Genomic DNA, 23933 nt, shown 5'->3' with positions numbered 1-23933 from the left:
ATAGTCTTTGCCAGCTCATGTTCTTGATCCTGTGCAGGAACGTCCCGGAGCTGCATACGCACTTCTAGTGCAACTGCTTCCCCTTTAAGATTACTTACTATAATTGAAGATACAGTGGCAAAATTTCCCATTAATTGTATCGCCAAGTCCAGGGCCAGGGCAGCCCTGTATTCATCTTGAATTTGTTTTACCATCTCTGGAATATTGGTAAGTGTCGGTGTACAGTGTGCACTAGTATAGAGCGTGGAAAATACCATGCCCCAAGCATCCCAAATGGCAAGCACATAGTGAGGTCCCGAATGGAGAAAAACTGCTTCCAGCACATTTATTTTTTGAGCTAACCAAAATGGAATCTCCTCCCATTTGGCAGGTACCTTACCCATGATGAAATGTACAGTCACAGGATTAATGCCTGGTGTGACTGCATGTGGTTGCGCTTGGGCAGCACGTGCTCGGTTAGTATTTTTATGTCTACATTACAAACTGTACTAACAGTCTGTAAATTGCCATAAGCTCAGTATTTAAACGGCGAACCTCAGCTACCGCAAGGTTGCCGCATCAGGATGCAGTGCATATGCAGCCCATAAAGGCCAGGTAGGACCATCATTGATCAGAGGATCTAACTTAACACTTTATATTGTATATGGTAGGGCACCATAAAGCCAGTTATTATGGTCTAGATAAGATAGAGGTATCTCTAAATAAGCATAAGCTCTGAATTGTACAGGTATGTTAGGAGGTGTGTAATAGTGAAATGTATCAGAGGTCCTATCAACTGCTGAAAAAGTGACCCAAGAATAAAAGAAATCTGTTCTGCAGGCTGAATGAGCCTTAACTATCAATGTTACAGGATTCCCCTGGGCTGTGAGGCCATTTTCTAGCAAATGATCAGTGAGGGGTTGTTGTATGTTTACTGCAATTGCTACCTGTTGTGGGTTCGCCATAGTGGATATACCTGTTCAGAGATAAGGAGACCAAGTGGGGATTGATTCTTTTAAAGTTCAAGCTTGAACAACCTACAGTGTTAGATAGGTGCTACCTACCTAGCTGATGAGGAAATCCTTAATACCACAGACGTCCCCATATATAATATTGAGGTGCTTTTAGCATGTACTCAGACAGAAATACTTGTGAGGATCCAAAAAGTAGTACCTGACCAAACGTTGGTGGTGCCATGTTGTGAGGCTGCTGGATTTGGGTGGCAGAATTACCTGAATTGCGAGGAACTGAGAACAATCCCACACCCCATGACAATTGTCAGCCTAATCTAGTTTTCCAGGTTTCCAGCTAACGAGCAGTGCCTCATCTCTGCCCAAGAGCAAGGCTGATTGTGGCACAGGACGCATGATAGAAATGACTCCTCAGGGAAATCATGGTCAATCAGATCTCATCTTTTTCTCTCAGTTACATTAGACTCGTGTATGCAAAGACAAAAAAAGGCAGAGCATGGCTCATTAAAGATTATTGGATTCGCTGCATCTTAAATAAAATGGCATGAATTGCAATGATTAGGATGATAAAAGATCCCAGAAGCAAAATGGTGACAAGATAAGTGAAACACCCAAAAAGTTCCACCATACTGTCACTAGGAGTAATATATGTGGTTCCTATTTAAGCCACTTTAGAGCACAGCATGATAAACCCTAATATGCCCCTCAGGTACCCCCTGGGAAGACATCATACCCCATACCTGAGCAAGGAAGACTGTTGTGTAGAAAGACACCATCCCCATGTAGGCCAGGGATGTGGTAGTATAAGCAAGCACCTGTAGTGAAGGCAATCAGCAAGCAGATGTGGTCATCTGGCTGGAATCTCCCTCTAACGTGTATGGACAGAGAAGTTTTTTTATAATAAAACAGCTGACGTTCTGAGAAAATGTCCCCACGTAAGGATGTGTACGTTACTGTTAATGTTGAAGACACAGCATACCTTTTTGCCAGCAACTCCATCTGGCTGTAGCCTTGAGGAAAGCACAAAGTGAAAAGAATGTCTTGCTAGAAATGCAATGCTTTCCTAGGCGAAAGAGCAACTAGATAAAGAAAATAAAACAGCTTCTCAAATGTGTCCTGTTCTAAAATAATAAAAAAAAGCTGAATAAAATGTAACTGGGCTAAAGTGGACAAACAGCAGGCCTAATTGCTAAAATAACATGTCTAAAAAATATGGCTAAAGTAGTTATACAACAGCGCAAGGGAACAAGCAACACTGACAAGGTCATTTCTGGATGCCTTCTATGCAGCCCTTTTCTCCAAAATCATAATCCAAATTCAAATTCTATCAAATGAACACTAAAGATTCTACTTATGTGCAATTAGTAGGTCTCTGCTACAGACTTGAAAAAGTTCAGCATTTTTGTGAGAAAGAGGAAGTTTGGGTTGACGTCTTCAGTAGGATATTTTGGATAATTATTTGAATTGATACTCTACACAGGCCATAGTGCTACCCAGTTGGAACCAATTAAAGAAATCTACATTTTCAAACACACTTTGCTGGCCCAGGCTCCAATGCCCACAGTCTGGTGGGGCTTCTTCTCATCTCTTCTGCAAGGTAAACTTCCTTCTTCAGTAGCATACAAGGCACTGTGATCACAGCACCTTGGGATGCCTACGTGACACGCTCAAGCACATGCCTGGTTGAAGACCAGGCCAAGAGTGGTCCCATCAGAGCCTGGAGGAGGCTAGGCTGAGCCGATGCCCTATTTGTTGCTGTTACCAAGGGGTTATATGGGTAACATGAGTAAACAAAAATCCCCATGATTCCCCAGCGCTGTTGCGCCGAAGGGGCCTCGCAAAAGACACTCAGGTTTGCATTTCAACTTCGGCTTTCTTTTTGTAAGACTGCCGAAGCATCGGGTGCCAAAAGACTGCCAGTACCGGTGGTCCAAAGACTGCCATATTACAACAATGTGCCGATTTTGGATCGATTTCAGGTGGAAATCTGACACCGTCGGCCTGGCCGATGTCATAATAGAGGTGGTTTGCACCGCCACGTCAACAGGACTCCGCCCCCTGTATTACACTCCGTAAGACGGTGCAGCGGTTTCCTGCACGGTGGTGCGGTGCTGGCAGTGGAAAGCACAGGGACCCATCCCCTCCCGGACGGCCACCTCATCGAAGCTGGTAAGTTGAGCGTCCGAAAGGGGGGGTTGGTGTCTGCTTGCATGTATGAATGCGGAGGAAGGAGGTGTCTGTTAATGAGTGTGTGAGTGTATGTATGTTTGTGTGAATGTGGGGGATGGAGGGTGTCTGTGTGTGTGTGTAAGTGTGCGTATATGCCGAGGGGGGAGGGTGGTGTCTGTGTGTGTGTGTGTGTGAGTGCCTGTATGTTTGTGTGAATGCAGGGGAGGGAAGGGGGTGTATGTCTAAGTGCGTGCATGCGAGTGTATGTGTATGTTCGAGTGCGTGAATGCAAGTGAATGCGTGTATCTGAGTGAGGGTTTGGGTGCGAGTGTGTGGGGGTGTTTGTAAATGAATGTGTGGGTAGGTGGGGGTACGTGAAAGTAGGTGTGTGGTCATGTTGGGTTATGTCTGCCTGCGACAGGAATGGAGATTCCTGTCTCCGGGTGCATGACCGCCAGCATTTTCGTGGCAGTGCAACCGCCACTAAAATGCTGGTGGTCTGCCGAGTTGGTGATGGCGGTATTGAAGCTACCATCAGGCTGAAGGTGCCCACTTTGGCCAAACTGCCGAAGTCATAATATGGCCGTCTTTACCAGCGAGCGGGCGGCAATAAGACCACCACCGCGAGTCTGGCGGTCCAAGGACCACCAGACTCAAAATGAGGGCCTCTGTAATTTATTTTCTTATATCAGCAATAGGAGCATTAAACAAGGAAATACATTTCATGGAAAAAGAACTGGGGTTGAGTCATGAATAACCTCGAAGCTGCACTTGCCTCAACATAAGCATGAAGAAGCAAACCTGGACATGGGCAAGGTTATCTCACCTAAGGATACTGATGGAGGTATCTGGAACAGTGTCTGTTAGAGTGGTGGCATGGGATATCCTTGGTACTGTGACCTCACCATTAGAGTATGGACTTAAAATTGTCATTTTAATTGTTATTCTAGTTTCATTATTAGTAATAGTAAGTTATATTTTAGTAGTGAGCTCTTGCATTTGTGAGGATTTAGGCTAGGAGATCAATTAAGAAATAAATAATTAAAATTAATTAATTTAACAGTAAATTATTTATAATAGTTTCATAGTGATTTATTCAGGTCATATTTTAGTTGCAGGTTGCTAGGTTTGTAGGGAATCAGGGTGGGAAGTTAAATAAAGTTAATTTTATTTTAAATTAGTGTTAAATACTTTTGTTAATCACATGGCAATTAAATTCTATTGTCAGACTGCTGACAGCATGGCGGTGCAGGACCGACAAATGACTGCGGCAGTGAACTGGCTGCATCTCAGCCAGTTCACCGGCCGTACCGCCAGGGTTGTGGGACCGCTTGGCAGAAGGTTGACCACCTTCAGCCCGGCGGTCCACCTAACACTGCCTGCGATATAATGTGTATCTTTACCACCAGGGATTCCGTGGTGGCAGCCCCCCCACGAAATCCCTGGTGGTAAGGATACTGGCATCAAGAATACTAATTGCTGTCCCCACAATAGGGCTCACCAACCCCCCTCCATGTAGGAGCTCCCCCAGCTCCTTGACCACCTCAGAAGCCCCCCACCCCACTAAGCAGTCACGTCCACCATATGACACTGGCGGTCATATGGCGGGCGTGACTTCGGCGGTCTACGGAATAAACCACCGAAGTCATGAGGGCCTAAATGTACTTGTAATTGTGTGACTGCTATATTGTTTTGTTTCATTTCTTATGAAGTTTAGCTTTCTATGATAATTACAAATCTATTTTTAGTGCTGTGTTACTTTTCTGTAGGAGAGTACATTGGGGAGATAATAAGTATATATTAATTTACGAATTAATTTATATTTTTTGTAATTTATGAATTGGTAACTAGTTACGTATAATTTTTCCCTATTTATTATTTTTAATGTTTATTTTATTAAATGGTAAGTGTTTGCGAAATATGCTTGATAGAATGATTTTTTTAATTTATTATGTTTTTTTAACATTAATTGAACTTAAATATATAACAACTTTGTAATGTTAGTATTGTTTGTTTGTTAGGGAAGCTGATATTATTATACGTACTTGCATTTGTACATTTATTCATTCTGTTTTAAATTTTTTATGTGTTCAAAATCTAATACATTTAACCCACTGAAATTCAACACTTTCATTTTATTGCTTAGACTGAAGTGGGAATAGTACATCTAAACCCACCATAGTCCCATATTTTCAGACTGTTGCTCTAACTGGAGTAGGATTGGTAAATTAAATTCCTTTAAGTCCTTCAATGTCCCTACTGTTTATTTGACTGAATAGTAAACGTAATCACTCCGCCATCCAATACTTTCACTACTGTTGTTGTGAATAGGAAATCTAACCCCTGTAAAATCTAACAATTCCCCTACAATTGTTCAGAATGTATTGCCAATAGGAAATCTAACCCTTTTAAAAATCAAAACTTTCTGTATTGTTGCTTTAACTTGAGTGGAAATAGTAAATTTAATCTTTCTGGAGTCAAAGTTGCTCATTATTTTTTTCAATGTGTGTAATATTACTAATAAATGTGTTGTTTCTGGTTTTAATATGTTACTATTTATATATATATATATATATATATATATATATATATATATATATATATATATATATATATATATATATATAATTATATATAAAACACCAACGTTGCCAGACATCCAGGGCTAATAATTCAGTAGCGGTCCAGGCTTGGACCTCACCATCCACATATTATTGCCAAAACTCCTCCTGTTACATGCAGAGAGTTCCCGGACACCAAATGGAGGTTCAAAAAACTTTATTCATCAATGCTTCCTCCCAGAACAACGCGTTTCAGCCGTAGCTTTGATCACGTAACAATTGAGAGTGTCTCACAAACCAACCATATACACACCCAGCATACACATAAGGACAAAGATAAAAGAAGGACTATCAGGTCACCAAACTAGCCCACAGTGTGCAAATATCAGCACCATCTTGGAATGTCTAGAATGGCCCATAAGCTAAACCAAAGTTGATCTTACGATTACAAAATTATCCACATTATTTGCTCTCTTTATACATAAATTAATTAAATTCCTATACGATCATTCAAATAGCTTACACATTGCATATAAAATATTAAATATTACATATTAAATATTGTTAATAACGCAAATGGTCCAAAGCAATTTTTTACATTCATTACATATATGATATTAAATATTAAATATTAAATGTTAAATAGTAAATATTATTAATATCCCAAATGGTCCAATTTTTTTAAATAGAAAAAACATAATATGCACTGGATACAATTCTGTTCCTAAAATATCCACATTAGTTACTCTCCAGGGCATCCATTTTTATCTAAGTGGGGGGCTGTGGCCCCTCACTTGCCTGGGGACCGCCACCTCCCCAGGGCTTACAATTTAATAAATATGAGAGGGCTGGGGTGCCCCCCTGCACCTCAGGGACCACCAGCCCCTAGGGCAAAGTATACAAAAAAGAAAGGGGCTTTGTCCTGTTGTAGGGGGGGGGCAAGTGTCACCCCTCGTGGAGGTACTGATGGCCCTGAGGACTGCCACCTCCCAGGGCCAGCTCCTGCTATCTCCCAGGGTGCCCACCCCCAGGAAATAGCTGTTTGCTGTGGCTTGGCTACATCGCTGCAGCCAAGCCAATCCACAGCAAACACTTCAGGTTTTGACAGCAGGACCTTTAAAGCAGGTCCTGTTGTCAAAATCTGGGGTGTCATTGCTGTCCCCTGCATGTGTGCAGGGGACAGAGATGAAATGCTTCAGCATGCACAGAGCTGCTATCAAAGCAGCTTCGGGCTTGCTGAACCATTCGCAGTGCCAGGGAGGCCTTAAGGCTTCCCCTGCAGTGCCTGGTAGCCGATAAGGGCTTTTATTAAAAAATTAATAAAAATAAAAAAAAAGTAGGGACCATGGGGGGAGCTCTTGAGGGCTCATTTTCTAGCCCCATATATAGTAAAGGGCATTTTATTTAAAGAAAATAAAGATAAAAAATTCAAAACATATCTATGGAGTGCAGAGAGTCCTTAAGGCTTCCCCACGGTGCCAGATTCCCGTAAAGAGCTTTTGATTGTTATCTTTTTTTTTTTTTAGATAAATAATATAAAAACCTTTAAATTTAAAGGGCTGGAAAAAAGATTGCAAAAAATAAACTCCCATAGCTCAGTGTGAAGATCGTAAACCTTTACACTGAGCTGTGGGGTTTGAGTCCACCTGGCCTCATTTCCATTTTTTTATTTGTTTTTAAATAAAAAAAAATATTATACTTTTTAAAAAACAAATGCGTTTTATTTATTTTAAATTGGAGAAAAATAACTCATTCTAAGAATGTCAGACATCAAAGCCGTAAATACTCTGAATCTCTCTCCCTCTCACTTTCTTTCTCTTTCTCTCCCTCTTTCAATCAATTCTCCTACTCACACACCCTCTCAGACACTTACGTACCCACTCACAGACCCACTCATTCACATAGATAGTCACTCACAGACCCACCAAGACCCTCATGCACTCACTCACAGTTTTATCAAATATGACGAATTGTAGAATTAAAAACGTGATATATATGATCCTTTGCCCATGTAATCTGGGTTATGTAGGAGAAACATCTAGAGGATTTAGGTTCAGATATTATGAACACAAGTCTGCCATTAGGATCCAGAAACCCAATGTGCTATCCACTGGTAGCAAATTGGGTGTCCAAGGGCCATAGCGAAGAAGAAACTAGATGGACCATACTAGAAAGAATTTCCCCAAAAGTTGGACAAGACTCCATGAGAAAAAAGAAAGAAATTGTCTGGCTGTTTCAGTTAGACACATACAATAATGGACTTAATGAAGAAATGCCTTTGCAAAATGCTATCTAAAAATCTATGGCTGATTAACCGATTGACAGCATATGTGACGTAAGTCATTATACTGTTTGGGTAGTTACTCTCACCTAAATGGTATTCTATCTTTCTCAGGATTTCCATTTTCTTAATGTGATTAATTAAAAAAAACTTTTTGGAGGATAATTATTATTATTATTATTATTAGATATTTGTAGAGCGCATGGCTTCCCTGGAGGCCTCCCAGCGCTAATGCAGCACCATTGAACATAGAAAGCTGACAGGCTATAAAGGAAGAGAAAGGTCTTGAGCTTTTTATGAAACTTAAGTTCTGAGTTTTCTGATCAAAGCTCCAGTAGTAAAGAATTCCATAGGTGACCCGCCTTGAAGGGAAACAGCCTGCCTCCCCATCTTACTTTATTAAACCAAAGTGCATTGATCAAAGAAGCCGAGTAAGATCTGAGTGATCCCTGGGGGTTGTAAGGAATTATAATATGCCTGAGAAAGGCCGGACGCCTATTGTGGAGTGCACAATGCAAGTAGCAGGCGGCTTTAAAGTTAATACGCTGTTCAATAGGGAGCCATTGAAGGGAACACAGTGCAGATTTAGCCATGTGGTGTGTCGGTGTCTCGGGGTATCCATTAGAAGGCAGGCAGCAGCATTCTGCACCACCTGTAGTCTCTTTAGCACATAGGAAGGAGAACTGAAGAACACAACATTCCCATAGTCTAGGTGAGACAGTATCAGGGCCTAGACAATGAGCCTTTTAGCTACAAAGGGAAGAAATGTGAAAATCTTCCTACAGGTTCTCAGTAAGTCTTCTCCGTAACTTCTTCGAGTGGCATTCTATTGTGAGGCAAGACTCCAGCCAAAAACCTAGACTCTTTATATTATCTTTGGGCAAGGGAAGGTAATTGATTCCAGCTGAGACTAAGGTAGGAGGCTTCAAACATGAAAAATGTCCTACCAACATAACTTCTGTTTTTCCTCATTTAACTTGAGTTTACTTTTCGCCATCCATTTAGCGAAATCGGATAGGCATGAAGAGAGAGTGGCAAAATCTGATCCGGTCCCAGTAGAAAAAGAAAAAAAACAATTTAGTGTCATCGGCATAAGACACAAGAGACAATCCATGGGGTTCCACGATCTTTGCCAGGGGGGCCATACAAATATTGAAGAGCGTAGGGCTTAATGAAGAACCCTGTGGAACTCCACAGGTCAGTGGGAAGGTATCAGAATATTAGGATTGATCCAGGACTTGAAATGTTTGACTCAGATATGAGGAAAGCCAATTAAGGTAGGTACTTTCAATTCACATTTGAGAGGCTCTCAGAAGAAGAACTTTATGATCTACCTTGCCAAAAGCGGCGCTTAGATCTAATACAATGATTGCTGCATATCCGCCAGCATGCACATGTCTCCTAGTGACTTCAGTGGCAGCCAACAAGGCTGTTTTGGTGCTGTTAAGCAATCTGAATTCCATTTGGGTATTATGTAGAAGATTATGTTCCTCAGAAAACCTGAGACCTGAGAGTTGATATGTTTCACGATTACTTTTGACGCAATGGGAAGAAGAGCAATTGGTCTATAGTTAGATAGTGACGCTGTGTCAAGATTGTTTTTTTTAATAGAGGCTTAACTACTGCATGTTTCCATTGTTGTGGGACATGCCCATGTAACAACGAGTCATTCAAAATGTTCATTAGCACCGGTGATATAACTTTGGATCCTAGAGCTAAGAGAGAATGGGGGAAGGGTACAGAGGAGATCCAGATTTTATGGAGCCCAGATATTTATCTACTAGATCTTGAGTCAGAGGCTGGAAAGATGAGAGTATGGTTTGAGGGGGGCTGATCATCAGTATGAAGGACAAACTCATCCTCAGTGCAAGAATTACTAGGAAGAGTTGCTTGGATGTCAGCAATTTTCTTTTGAAAAAAAAAAACAGGTGAAGTCATTACTATGTGCCTGAGAGCCCTCCACTGGGTTCTTGACCAGAGGAAGCTTAGTCATTTCCTCAAAGTTAGAGAATAGCTCTCTAGGAGAGTGAGAGGATTGTTTGATCCTGGAGGTATAATGGGAGGCTTGGGCCGCCTTACTTTCTGATTGGAAAGACCGAATCTTATTCCTATCATCTTTTTTGAGACCAGGATTGTATGATTTCCTCCACTTTCTCTCCATCCACTTACATTCTTTTTTTAAGTCCAGCAGATGGGGATTAAACCAAGATAACTTCTTTTTCCAAAAGGTCTTAACCATAGTTTTAGTGGGTAGAATAATATCTAGGGATTCCAGAATCCATTTGTCAAAACCCTCAGTTGTATAGTGTTGGGGAAGAGTGGAGGAGGCAAACTGGTTTGTTAATGTATTCATCCAGTCGTTCTTCTTCAGCTTTGACCACTGACTTCCCATTAATTTTGCTCAAGGCTGATGATTTACAGGAGGTTGGGTTGGGAGGGTAAAAACAATTAAAAAATGATCCGACCAAACCATAGGAAGAGGAGCCTGGGCTAGTAGTTTAGGGAGATTACTAAATGCTGGGTCGGTTGTATGACCATGAAGGTGAGTGAGGCCAGATATCAGCTGTGTTAAATCCAAGGCTGATAAATCTGTGAGTAAGGTTTTGGTGGGAGCATTGTGAGGTTCCTTTACCTGAATATTAAAATCCCCTAAAATGGTACAAATTGAATATTTATAAGCAAACTCTCCCACACAATCAGGAAGAACTGGCAAAAACCTACCATGGGGGCCCGGAGGGTAGTAAATTAAGATACCAGAAAAAGTGAAGGTGGCCTCTATTGTCAAAAAAAGGCCAGGATTTCACAGTCTGGGATATAGAGGGGGTGGGAACGACAGTGAATAGAATTCTTGTAAATTATTCCAATCCCTTCTCCTCTTCTCTGAGGTCTATCTAGGTGCTGTAGGGAGTGATTTGAGGGAAGGGACATAATTATATCAGGAGTGGAGTCCACAGAGAGCCAAGTTTCTGTAAAAAACAGAGCCTCTGGGGCATAGTCATTTAACCATGAACGAATATACAGTTTTTGTGCAAGTAAGGAACAACAGTTAAGCAGAAATATTCTGGTAGTCTGTTCTTTCTCCAGTCTTATTTTCACAGGAAATATAGACTGAGGATTCAATTGACAAGAATCACCAATTGAAGGCAAATGGGTTAAAGGGGGAAGGGGGTTAGGCTGATATTGTCCGGGAGTCACTGTGCTCTTATCAAGGGCCATAAGAGATTGCCTGGAATAGCTTAGTCTCCCAGGGGCTAAGCTCATAGCCTTTCCTGGCCCTGGGCCCGGCCTGGCATGGACTGGCACAGACGGGCTTGCTTTAGGCACACCTTCGGCGCACCAGCGGCGCATCTGCTGCGTGCGTCCGCTTCATGGGCTCTTTTATGGGCCCAGGAAGCAAGAAACAACAACTAGACCGCACATAAAGATGGCGGTTCTGTTTGGCACAATGAACTGGTTGGAAAATGGGCACCAGAATGAGCAAGCAGTAAACAGTGCACACACTAGAAAATAGAATTCCCTGAGGGTCCAGGTGTCTCTGAACACGGGCGCGGGTCCTCTGGGATAAATGGGTGTCCAGAATATTTTAAAACGAGGTTTTATAAAGTGCAGAGATTATTTATAAAAACAAATAATTTAAGAGCAAATGCGAGTGTGCTAACTTAAAACCAGAGCTTTACAGGATAGACTGTCTAGACCTCCTAATAGACACTCCTGTATGAGATCAAAACTATAGGCAATTTAGGTTAGCTTGTGCATGGATGTAATATTGTTTTACAACAATCTTTATGATGGAGCCGCCGAATATTTGAAACAGACATCATCACTGAATTCCATCCATATTAAAAATTGGCCACCACTGGAATGTTTCCTTTTTCCTTTGTTAAAGGGCTTTAGTCCCTTTTCTATGTTTTGTATATATTAATCAATGCAAACGTGAGAGTTCTGCTTCACCAATGTGATATAGACTATATTTGATCTAGACTATGGGTATTTTAGGTTAACTTGTGCATTGATGCATTATTTGTTTTAACAACAGTTAGAACTACACAGATTTGTATGATAGCGCTGCAGAATACTTGAAACAGATATGACCACTGCACTTCGTCCATATTCAAAGATGGCCGTCACTGGAATGTTTCATTTTCCCTTATTTAAACAGCTCCAGTCCCATCTCTATGTTTTGTATATATTAAAAAGATGAACACGAAAGTTTGGTTTTACTACCAGACACGTTGAATCTGGATGCAGATTATCTGCGCCATCGAAGAAATCATGCCATAACCTCACAAACCTTGGAAAGTAATTAAATGATTTTCACGTTATAGAGATTAGAATTCTGGAAGTAGATGCATTCTCTAACTGGAATAAAATTCACAAGCTGGCTGTATATCTTAGGTCATTATTGAGAAGAACATTTGTGGTCCATGCCAGCATTAGCTTGCAGTAAGTACTTCTAAAATCAACACTTCTTTTTTCTGGTCATACTGGTTTAGTAGCCTTAAGTGGAGAATCCTGGCACAATATTTTCGTTCATTTCAGTAATAAACACTGTTTATTCTTGTTTATATTGCTATAGCAGTGTGCAAGGGCTTCCTGCTACAACGAGTAAGCGCAGAAATCTGTAACTATTCCTTTACGTAAGTGTGCGATAACTTTGGAAATTTCTGGATCTCGTTGTTTGCGAAGTGCAAAACCCACATCGCGATGCCCATTCCCATTTTGCGAGTCGGTAACCTGGTTACCGACTCGCAAAATGGGACTGCGAGTCGCAAATATGAAGGGGTGTTCCCCTTCCTATTTGCGAGTCGCAGCGCGATGTAGCATTTCTTTGTGACTGCGAACGCGGTCGCAATGCAATCGCAGTTACCACCAGTGTGACACTGGTGGTAACCCATTCGCAAAAGGTAAGGGGTCCCCATGTGACTCCTTCCCCTTTGTGAATTGTCATGAAAACATTTTTTCCGAGCAGAAAAAAAACAGCTTTATTTAAAAGCAGTCACAGACATGGAGGTCTGCTGTCTCCAGCAGGCCACCATCCCTGTGAGTGCTGCGACACGCAAGGGGGTCGCAAATAGTGACCCACCTCATTAATATTAATGAGGTGGGCCTTTGCGACCCCCTTGTGACTCGCAAATGGTGTCGGGGACACCATCCTGCATCCGGCATTACGACTTGCAAATTGTGAGCCGCAATGCCGGATTTTCCTAATATAGTGACACTGGTGGTAACTGCGATTGCTTTGCGACCGCGTTCGTGGTCACAAAGCAATCCTACATTTTGCTGCGACTCGCAAATAGGAAGGGGAACACCCCTTCCTATTTGTGACTCGCAGTCCCATTTTGCGAGTCGGTAACCAGGTTACCAACTCGCAAAATGGGAATGGGCATCGCGATGTGGGTTTTGCGCCTTTCTACATCTGGCCCATAGTGTTTTTGGCACATGTAGTTTAGAGATGAATGTAATATTCACAAATCCGACATGCCTCTGGTTCATATTGACATTAGTAGCAGGAGATGACTCTTATCTACTAAAACAGAAATATAAACCAGGTGTTACCTTATCACATAATCGAAAGACAATACTAGAAACTCTTGGATCTTGGTAACTGACTAACTAGAGTATAGTACGACTGATACGTGTAACTTAGAAGTGGATGTATTATTCATCTTTATGATACTCTATGAGCATATTGAAGAGCTGATACACTTTTCTTAAACTGAAATTGTAAGCTTCTTCCTTAGGCAGTGTTTTAAGTACCTGTGATGCAAACATTGTGGTCTCTATGATTTTCTAGATATTTCCAACTATTCAAAGAGGAGTTTTATTAGCCTATTTCCTTATCCTGTTAGAACATCAGGTTTGAGCTAGCCTTTTATTTGGCTTAGATGTATATGTGTAATGTCATTTTATGGAGTTCTTAGATTTTTTTTATTTATTAATGTTTTTCTGTTTTTTTTTTTTACTCTTTTTTATTTTTTATGTTTTTTGGGGTTCTTCACTATATACATTTTTTTGGGGTATGACGCCTGCACGTGGTGGTTAATGGTAGTTTATTTTTAATTTTCTATTTCACCAAACACTTTTTGGAATGTGTTCACATGTTCTTTATGTGTACTTATTAACTATCCACGTCTAATCTAGAGTCTGCCAGCTAGTCCAGCTTTATTTAATTTATATGTACATCAGTTGTGCTGAGAACAATTAAAAGTGTTTGTATTTTTTTCATGCAGAGTTTTTTGAAGGTCCACTGCGTCAATTTACAGTATTTCTCAGATGAAGGTGGCTGTTGAATAAGGTTCTTGGTCCACCAAAATGTGCGTCGGCAACAATTTGTGAAAAAGGATTATTGACAGGCAAGGCATTGCCACCAGTAAAGGACTATCATTGTGGCACTGAATCACGAAGCAACAGTTTCTGGTAAAGAATTGTAAACAGGCACAAAACTGCCAGCAGCAAAGGATTGTCATTTTGGCACTGAATTATAAATAGAGGACTGCAATTAGGCATGTGACGATTAATTGTGGATCTTACAGTACAGACAAAGAAGAGCTTTAATAGACATCAAGATCTATACAACGTTTCTGCATGAAAACAGAATTTTCAACATTAATTTTTCAGTGATTCTCAAAATGAATTTGATGTGATGTTGGTAATCTATATTCAGTGCTTTAACATATATCATACGTTTTGTTAGCAGTTATTGTATGTATATTGTCATTTTCTATCTATGTATTATTTATATTGAGATGCATCTTCTGTACATTGTCTTGTATGAATGATAGAGGGAGTGACTATTTGTTTGTATTAAGAGAGAGTATTTAAATAAGAATATTGTTTTTGAAATTTTTGTATGATAAATGTATATATCTTAAATTACTATTTAACTATTCTATGAGTCTTATATAGTTCCCAGAATATATTACATGATCCCATATATATTTTGATAAGAGATATAAATACTTCCATTTAGGAAAGTTGGAAAAACGCACTAGCTACTCTAGATACAGACAGCTTCAGGCCAGCTCTTGCTGGCAACGCCTTCTGCACACAGGAGAAGGCAGTCCATGGTGCAAGGTTGGGTGCTTATAGGGGGTTGGCCTCAGGGCCTGGCCAGAGGCACTATACGTTAAAAAGCACAGAAATTCACTGGAAAAAACAAAGGTTACATGGACATTATAGGTAGGTTCTGAATTTACTCTTACAGAACCATAGAAATTCAGCAGTTATAGCTAGCTGAGCTATCTATAACTTGTTCTCCTGTAATGCACTGCTTATGCTCTCACATATTACATCATTCATGACATGGTCAGAGATATCACTGATGACATCTAATCATTGTCTGCAGCATACGGTAGGGAATGTAGGTTGAGGGACCCCAGCATATGTTGTGCACCCATAGGTGCATTGCTGTGGTGCCCAGGGTCATTTTGGACTGCCTTGCAGGCTGCTTTTAAGCTAACGTTAACCTCAATTTTGACTTTGAAATTAAAAGTACTTCCAAAGTCCTAAGCTACCTTATTTTTACATATAAGTCACCCCCAACTAGTGCCCTTGGTGCTCCCAATGTTGGCTGCAGTGTACCTATAAGCAGGGACTTTATAAAAGATGTTTTATAAACCCTGGTGAGGATAAAGTAACTAAATTCATGTTCCCCCATTGCAGTGAATGATCTCTCTAGGCTAATATGGAGAGACTTTATTTTAAAATAATAAGTCTTATTTTTCATAGAAGTTGGCTAAATATAGCATGCTTACTAATAAATTAACAACTGTAATAAATCCAGCAACTTGCCACTGTTGAATTTAATATAACTTTCAGGAGTTCTAGAACGATTCATAAAAGTTACCAGTTTCAGCTCTGTAGTGCCTGTCTGTGTTTGGTCAGCCTCTGGCAGCTTGGCCAGGTGGCCATGATGAGGTGTGATGTGGCCTGGGCTAAACACAAAGGAAGTACCTGGGGGAGGAAAACTGCCTCAGCATATGGTGAAACGGGATGGGGGAGAGCAGCCAAACTCTACTTCAAAAGATGGAAGGACATTTGGGCCATCAAGTGGACCTCCCCCATTGCCTGCAAAACCAGACAGCAAGGTGCCCCCTGATTAGATTAAGATAAAGGGGTGTTTTAAGGGAATCCTAGCCACACCAGTGGGTGGACTCAGCCAGACCTAACCTCTGAGATTGCATTTTTGTTATCTTGGATTTTGGGTGAATTTTACTACCTGGGATTGATTTTTGCCACACTTCCCAGGAAGTGGTCCCTCAAGAGGGTGGTGGCCTGCACGTGATTGGTCAAGAGGACCCCCTGGTTACCACCCCAGAAACAGGGATAAAATTGTCAGAACTGCACCCTCCCATCAGATCCCTACAATGAACAAGACAAGAGGAAGAAGGACTGCCCTGCTGGACCCCTGACCTGCACCTGGACACTGCACTCTGAAGGACTGCACCATTTACACACTTGGGCTTCACCACTAAAGGGACTTTGTCTGGCTTCTACTGCTTCAAGAAGTGACTCCCTATTTGCTACAGGTAGAAAATTGCTGACCAGATTCCCCTGCATCAAGCCATGAAGAAATTGACCAGCTGACCAGTGGTCATATTTGGATTTGAGCTAGGGGTATTCTGGGAGTTAGAGTCCTAACCCTCAAGGAGCAACTCAGAACTTCTGGAACCTTGGAGTGAGTTGTGGACTCCTAAAGGCCCTTCAAAGACCTACTGGAAGAAGATCCAGAAGTTTGGAATAATTTGGAGCAACTTTGGAAAAAAGCTTTATAAGTGGACCGACCCGAGGTTGTGAGTCAAGCCGGCTTATGTTGACCTCAAGCCGGCCTGACTTGCAGGTTCCTCCCGATGAAAAGCTCCAGAGCCCCAGACTTCCAGGATTTTACTGGGGGCTCATGGAAAGGCAATCCGATGATGTTGTTTCGAAATCAGCTTGCTGTGGAGGGTCGTGTGATGTTGGAGAGCAGAAGCTACCAAAAATGTTTTTAAGTTTGAACGTAAAACAGTTCACCGAGGCCTTCCCCGCAGCCTATGCAAAGAGGTCTCCAGGGAGGTGGGCTTCAATTTCAGTTTCACCCTGGATGAAGATTTCTGTAGTGAAAAATCATCTAAGTCCAAACTTAGAATACTTCACCGAGGTCTCCTGCGACAGGCATCCCTAGAGGGCTCCAGGGAAGTTGGATCTGAATTGTGACTTCATCCCGGTGAAGAAGCTCTTCAAGAAAAAGACTAAGGGCCTCATTACGAATTTGGCGGTCTCAGGGTGGCCATGTTGGCAGCAGTGGTGGAACCGCCAACAGGCTGGCGGAGAAGACTGACAAATTATGATCATGGTGGTATTTCTAACAAAATACAGGCAAAGCACCGCTGGCACCATCATATCGGTCTGACCACAGGCGATGGTAGCCACCTGCAGGTGGACAGATTATGGGGTTGCACACTGCCATGGTTTCCACCGTTGTAGCACCACCACGGAAACCTAGGCAGACACAAACTGCATGAAAGGAGACCCTTACCTTCATGAAGCCATATTTGTCCAAAGCTGCCATGGAGCAGAACTACACATCCCATTGCTCCTACTCGCCCAGAGACTCCATAATCACTGCCGAAGCCGATGACGGCAACCGTAAGTACACACACTTACCTGTCACTGTTCTATATTGCCAAAGTTGGTACGCTCACACAACATACCATCGGGAACAGGTCTCCGAGGGTGACATACACACCTAACCTGACACTGACATGCACACTTACAGACAGCCACGTACACACCCTCACATACAAAGTACACACACAATGGCCACCACACACACACACACACACCAACTCCCGGAAACACAGCACCTGCCCAGTCACACACAATAACACACAACACCATATCTGCAACACCATCAATGCATTGGCAAGCACCCACAATAAGCACTACCCAGTGACAAATCACACAAGCAACACAACGTACCACCAACAGGGAATGAACACATACATTCACACAACCAAACAACTCAGCAATCGACACACACAGCAAACACACAGCACAATGTATCTGCCATTCCATGCACCAAACACGCACACGCACACAAAGCCAAAGCTCAGAAAGCCAAATGGACACTTTAACAAACATGTTAACACAAACACCACTCAAAACCATGACAACAATATGTCCCCAATACATATGCCCATCACACAACACACACCCATCACTAGGGGACAAAAACACTGCACACAATCTCACATGCTGCCCAGACAAAACAGGTAGCACAAGCACCACTTACACACAAATACTCACACACAAACAATGTCAGCCCTTCCCAAATCTGCCCTAAGTAAAGAAATGCAGGACACATGTGTAACGTTAAAACCAACAACTGGTTGGTCCAATTATCTATTAAAAATCTGAAATAAGATTTTAAAGTCCAAGGCCATAGGCCAATACAATTGGAAAATTGCAACATGCACACAGTGCACATTTGAGTGCCCCGAACGTACTCCTGACTGCCATGTATCCTCCACAGGTAGAGGCATTAAGGGGGCAGACAGGTACCTCAGGGACTATCACAGGGTGTGTGGATCTAGACTTTGGAGGGGGGGGGGTTATGTCCATGCTTAGGGAAGGGTTGGGTTCTCTTGGGACGGGTAGACTTCTTGGCGGAGGAGGGGCATGGGTACTTGCAGGAGGTGAATGGGACATGGACATGGACATTGAAGGGATGGGCCTTGGGAGGGAAATGGAGTGTTTAGTGGTCTCATGGGGGGAAGAGGAGTAGGAAAAAGGTCAAAACATGAAAGGAACACTTTTAAGATACATGGGATGGTCATTAGAACGGGGTTTGGGTGTGGAGGGTGAGAAAAGTGGTTGTCTGACGTGTATGTGTGGGTGTTGTGGGTACGTGTTTGTGAGAGGTATGCTTGTGGGTAATGGCTGTTTTTGGGTAGGTGAATGAGGGCATTTATGTGTATGGGACTGAGGGAGGTGAAAGTGCTGGAGGATGACGTGGTAGGTGGGTGACTGTCTGCTGGGGTGGTGACTGCAGGTATGGTGGATGTGCTGCATGTAGGAGTGTCAGTGGGTGTGGTGTCTGTGGGTCTGCTGACTGGGGTAGATGTCTGAGGGTCTGCTATTGTGCTGACTGTGGGTAGGATAGGCATCATGGCTGGATCTGTTAATGTTGGTGTGGTGTCTGCAGGTGTGTCAGGTGTAGTGTCAGTAATGCTGGGGATGGGGATGTCAGGGCAGGTTTTGACTGTTGCTGTGTTTGCATCTACGTGTTGCTTATGTGCATGCCGGTGGTGTGTCTTCTGGTGCCTATGTTTGTCTGAGCTACCCTTGGATGCTGAGGTGGAGTTATGCCTGTCTATCTGTGTGCTTTGGCTGGGTGAGGGAAGAGAGGTTTGGGTTTGGGAATAGGAAGGTGGAGGGGGATGTTAGACAATGGGTGAGTGGCTGCCATAAGTGTAGAGGCCAGTCCCTGAATGGATCCCTGTAGACCAACCAGTACACTGTGAATGCCCGCCAGGAATGCATCTTGAGTTGCCAGTCCATGAATGGCATTCACAATGGCCGACTGACCCACAGAGATCGACCTCAGGAGGTCAATAGCCTCCTCACTGAGTGCAGCAGTGCTGACAGGGCCAGGGGCAGAGGTGCCTGTGTCAAAGGAGACGCCCACCCTCTTGGGTGAGTAAGTACAGCCAATTGGGTGGAGAGCTACAGGGAGGGTGGCAGTAGCAAGGGGTGGTGGACTGACATGGTACTGGAGTGGTCCCAGATGGATCCATCACCGCCAGGGAGTGTCCACTGGAAGAGGATTCTGAAGATGATGAACTGGATCCTTCCCCCCATGGCACTTCCCTCACCCTCTGGGCCAATTGGTCCCTCATTGTCGGTGATATCCATGCCCCGTGGCCATCCGCTTCCCCACTCGGCTGTGCCCTATTTCCTTCACCTGCCGATGCTGAGAAACAGAGAGATAGGTAAGGTTATCACATTCTTTACATACACATACATTACACCATACACAACAGTAACATCGCATCTATGTGTAAATCACTCCCAGGTAGGAACCATTTTGAGCCAACATCATGTCACAACAACATACCTTCCACAACCATATATGATAACAATGTCACACACAACAAAAGCCATTTATCTGACCACTACATCACCATCCCATCAGTACAGCCATAACACAAACTATTCCTGCACAAGATGGTTTGTCAACATATAAAGTGTGTCCCGAACCGGAGCATCACTGTGAGACAACAATCCACCAATGGCAATTAGTGTTCAATTGATATTACATTTATACAAACTCCAAATCTACACTTGCTCAGTTCCAGATGTCAGGTCCTATGAAAGTTATCGCATCACATTTCAATTACAACACAGCATATTGCTTAGCAATCACATTCATAACTAGTAACTGTGCCCATCACATTCATAATGGCAAAACTACAGATGTACCTACTCCATTTGGCACATCCAAAGTTGTAGTATAATATAATTCTAATCCATTTCAACAACACATGTATCAATAGTGTATTTGCAAAGTTTAATACATACTTTGTGGACCTACTCATCTTAGTTATTCACTCTTAGTAAACACAGTACTGTACAGCAATAGGGGCCTACTCAGCACACAGTATTTTCCCACAGACTACCCTAGTGACCATACCAACACCTTCAATACAATGGGCACTAGTCATGTGCATGAAGGCCACATACAGGTCTACTAATCCTGATGATTATCAACCTCAAATAATAATAAATAAACAGTATCAAAATACCAACATCACTATCAGTACTACAGACATGAGCAACCCTACATCTTTAGAGTAAATTTGCACTGACAAAAACAACTTCTTAAGTGACCATGATTGAGGCAAACACCTAGAGTCCAGCAAATAGACTGATAACATATACCATTCCACTAACATGTGAATGTCAACTATAAAACCAGCAACACAATGAAGTCAGTGTAAATTGAGTATAGCCATACTAACAATCTTCTAAACAGATTCAGAATACATAAAGGCCCTCATTCCAACCCTGGCGGTCTATGACCGCCAGGGTGGAGGTCGCCGGAAGCACCGCCAACAGGCTGGCGGTGCTTCATATGGCATTCCGACCATGGCTGTAAAGCCGCGGTCGCCCAGCCGGGTCCGGCGGTTTCCCACCGGATTACCCCCGGCTGGGAGAATCCTCCATGGCGGCACTGCAAGCAGCGCCGCCATGGGGATTCCGACCCCCTTCCCGCCAGCGTGTTTCAGCGGGAACGGGTGTTGTGGGGCCCCTGGGGGCCCCTGCACTGCCCATGCCACTGGCATGGGCAGTGCAGGGGCCCCCTAATAGGGCCCCAGCATGATTTTCACTGTCTGCATAATCACGACGGGTGCAACTGCACCCGTCGCACCCCTGCAACACTGCTGGCTCCATTTGGGCGCCCGCCGGCCCAGCGGGGAAAGTCTGAATGGCCTCCGCGGTCTTTTGACCGCAGAGCGGCCAAGTGGCAGTTCCCGCTTGGCGGGCGCCGCCCGCCGCCCGCCAATGTAGGAATGACCCCCAAAGTAAGTATGACAAACTTGGATCACAAAGCTTGAAAATGGCAGGAATTACCAAATGTACACATGTTATTGGCAACAAATTGTGTAAATTGTACCATATAGGAGAGGTACTGCCCTATGTCGCATGCCCACAATACATTGGATAAGTTAATAGCAGGCTAGCCACTTATCTTCACAATACCATGTACATGGTAAAAATAGTCTGAACTCACATTTCAATGATATGTCTTGCACTAAGAATGTAGAAATACCCCTTTGTTTTTCATCATGTAGAATGTCCACCCTGATTACCCATTACATTTTGCAATGTAAAGTCCACACTTAACAATGAGGACACCTCCACACACCTCAGCGTAAGTGTAGCAAGTATGCCATGTGAGATTTCAGATTGAGATCATACCCTCACATGAGCTTTACATCGAGTTCACAACTAATGAATGATTGATCTGGTTCTCACCTGTCAGACCCTATGTTGCCCACAGAGCTAGATCCAGTGGAATAGGAATAGACAGAAACCAAAAACCTAGACAACTTACCAACAGGATATCTGGAGTATGGTCAGTAGGTGAGAAGGATGACCCAGCAGGTTACGTGTAGAGTAATATAGTGGTACACATATAACACTGTCACAAATGCATCACCACACGCTTCAATACAATATGGTTAACATTGTTGCGTATTATTTCCCTATAGACAATAGAATCTCCACACCTGTATATCAATGTACACCTAGGTGTAAATAACACCTGTACACCTAGGTGTACCTAGGGGACCCTTGGCCTTTAGTACTTACTACATTGTTACTTCTTAAATACTTACACATTATGCACTGATCTGGCAGAGGAATGTACATCTGTGCAGTCAGTAATTACCTTCTTGTGGTTGCTGTGCTGCCCTCAAATGCACATCCAACTCTATGTAGGCCACTGCCATAATGCGGGCCATTAGGAAGGTCAAGGTCTGACTGGCACCTCTGCCTCATTGAGAGGACTTCCCCAGCTTGGCCTCTCTTGTCTTCTGGGCCCAGCGTCTCAGGTCATCCTACCGCTTCCTACTATGGGAGTTCCGCCAGCTGTAGACCCCCAGGGTCTGCACTTGCTTGGCGATAGCATGCCTGATTCCCTTCTTTTGATGGGCGTTGACCTACATTGATGACACAGACAAAAGGAGAAAGTTATGTCCACATGAACCATCCCAACGCAAGTGCTCAGAACACTATAGTCACAGCAAGTAAGCAAACAGTTCCTTCCTCTCAGTCCAAACTCATTCACAATTTACCATCTGCAGCCAGGCTATGTGTGAAGAGGAGTCTCCAATGCGACATGCATGATCATTACTTGGTATTAACTGAACACATATGACCAGGCCACATGATTATCCGTAACATGGTAGGTCTCTATGTCTGTATCAGCATTTATCACATCATTATTGTTGCACATGCAGCAACCTATGTTGTGTATAAAGGAAGTTGGATGACACACTATCTATATCACTACTGTATGTCTGACAATGCACATGTACACATTTGCATACACCCAGACTTAATTTGTCATTCCCTCACTACCTCACATTTCATGTACACCATCGTACACTCCACTTTTCACGAATTGGTATAGCATTGGACTCACCTGTTCCTCTGGTGCACCGTATAGATGTCCATACAGGGGTATCAGCTCATCCACAAGCTAACCCATCTCTTCTGGAGTAAAGACTGGAGCCCTATCACCTGCAGGACGTGCATGATAGCTCCCAGAGGCAGTACACAGCAGCTCAGGTAGTGGATGTCTTGATGGCAGCAGAGTCAGGAGTCAAGTGAGCAATACTGCAGAAGATGGCGGTCACATCTGCCACGTACATGACTGTCACTGTCAGCAGACATTGCCATTGGCCCAGCCAGCCAAAGGCAACAATGTGTTCCAATTGCAATGTGCACTGCAGTTGTGACCACCTACCTCCATGCCAATATCCGCCGGCGGAGTTAGGCCATTTCCTCATGTCCAGTACAGTAGGTCAGGCAGCTGCCATTTTGAGACAATTATATGTATGGGACAGTAATGAAAGGTGCGTGATTTACAATTACCTATATATTGCAAAAACAAAATTAAGTGCTGACTTCATATTTACTAGTCTCATTGTGCATGTGAGTAGTAAAAGCCGTGAAACAGAGGTATGGTGGTAATGGAAATGATAAACTATTCTTAACATCCTATATGTGACGTCAATGGAGTGTAAGTGCAAGAAATATGTTTCTCATGTAAATCAGGTAGGACTGTCAAACCCTGGCAGTCACAGCTATATCTATGCATGTAAAGTACATCAGAGGGTTTAGGGAATCTGAATCAAGTGGGCTGTTATAGGATGCTTAGCAATATGTTGCACATCAAATGTCATATGTTGCTCCTAACATCAT

The sequence above is a fragment of the Pleurodeles waltl genome, chromosome 7 (assembly GCF_031143425.1).
Source record: "Pleurodeles waltl isolate 20211129_DDA chromosome 7, aPleWal1.hap1.20221129, whole genome shotgun sequence".
Lineage (NCBI taxonomy): Eukaryota > Metazoa > Chordata > Amphibia > Caudata > Salamandridae > Pleurodeles > Pleurodeles waltl.
The sequence above is the reverse complement of the archived record's forward strand: the minus strand, read 5'-3'. Positions refer to the sequence as shown.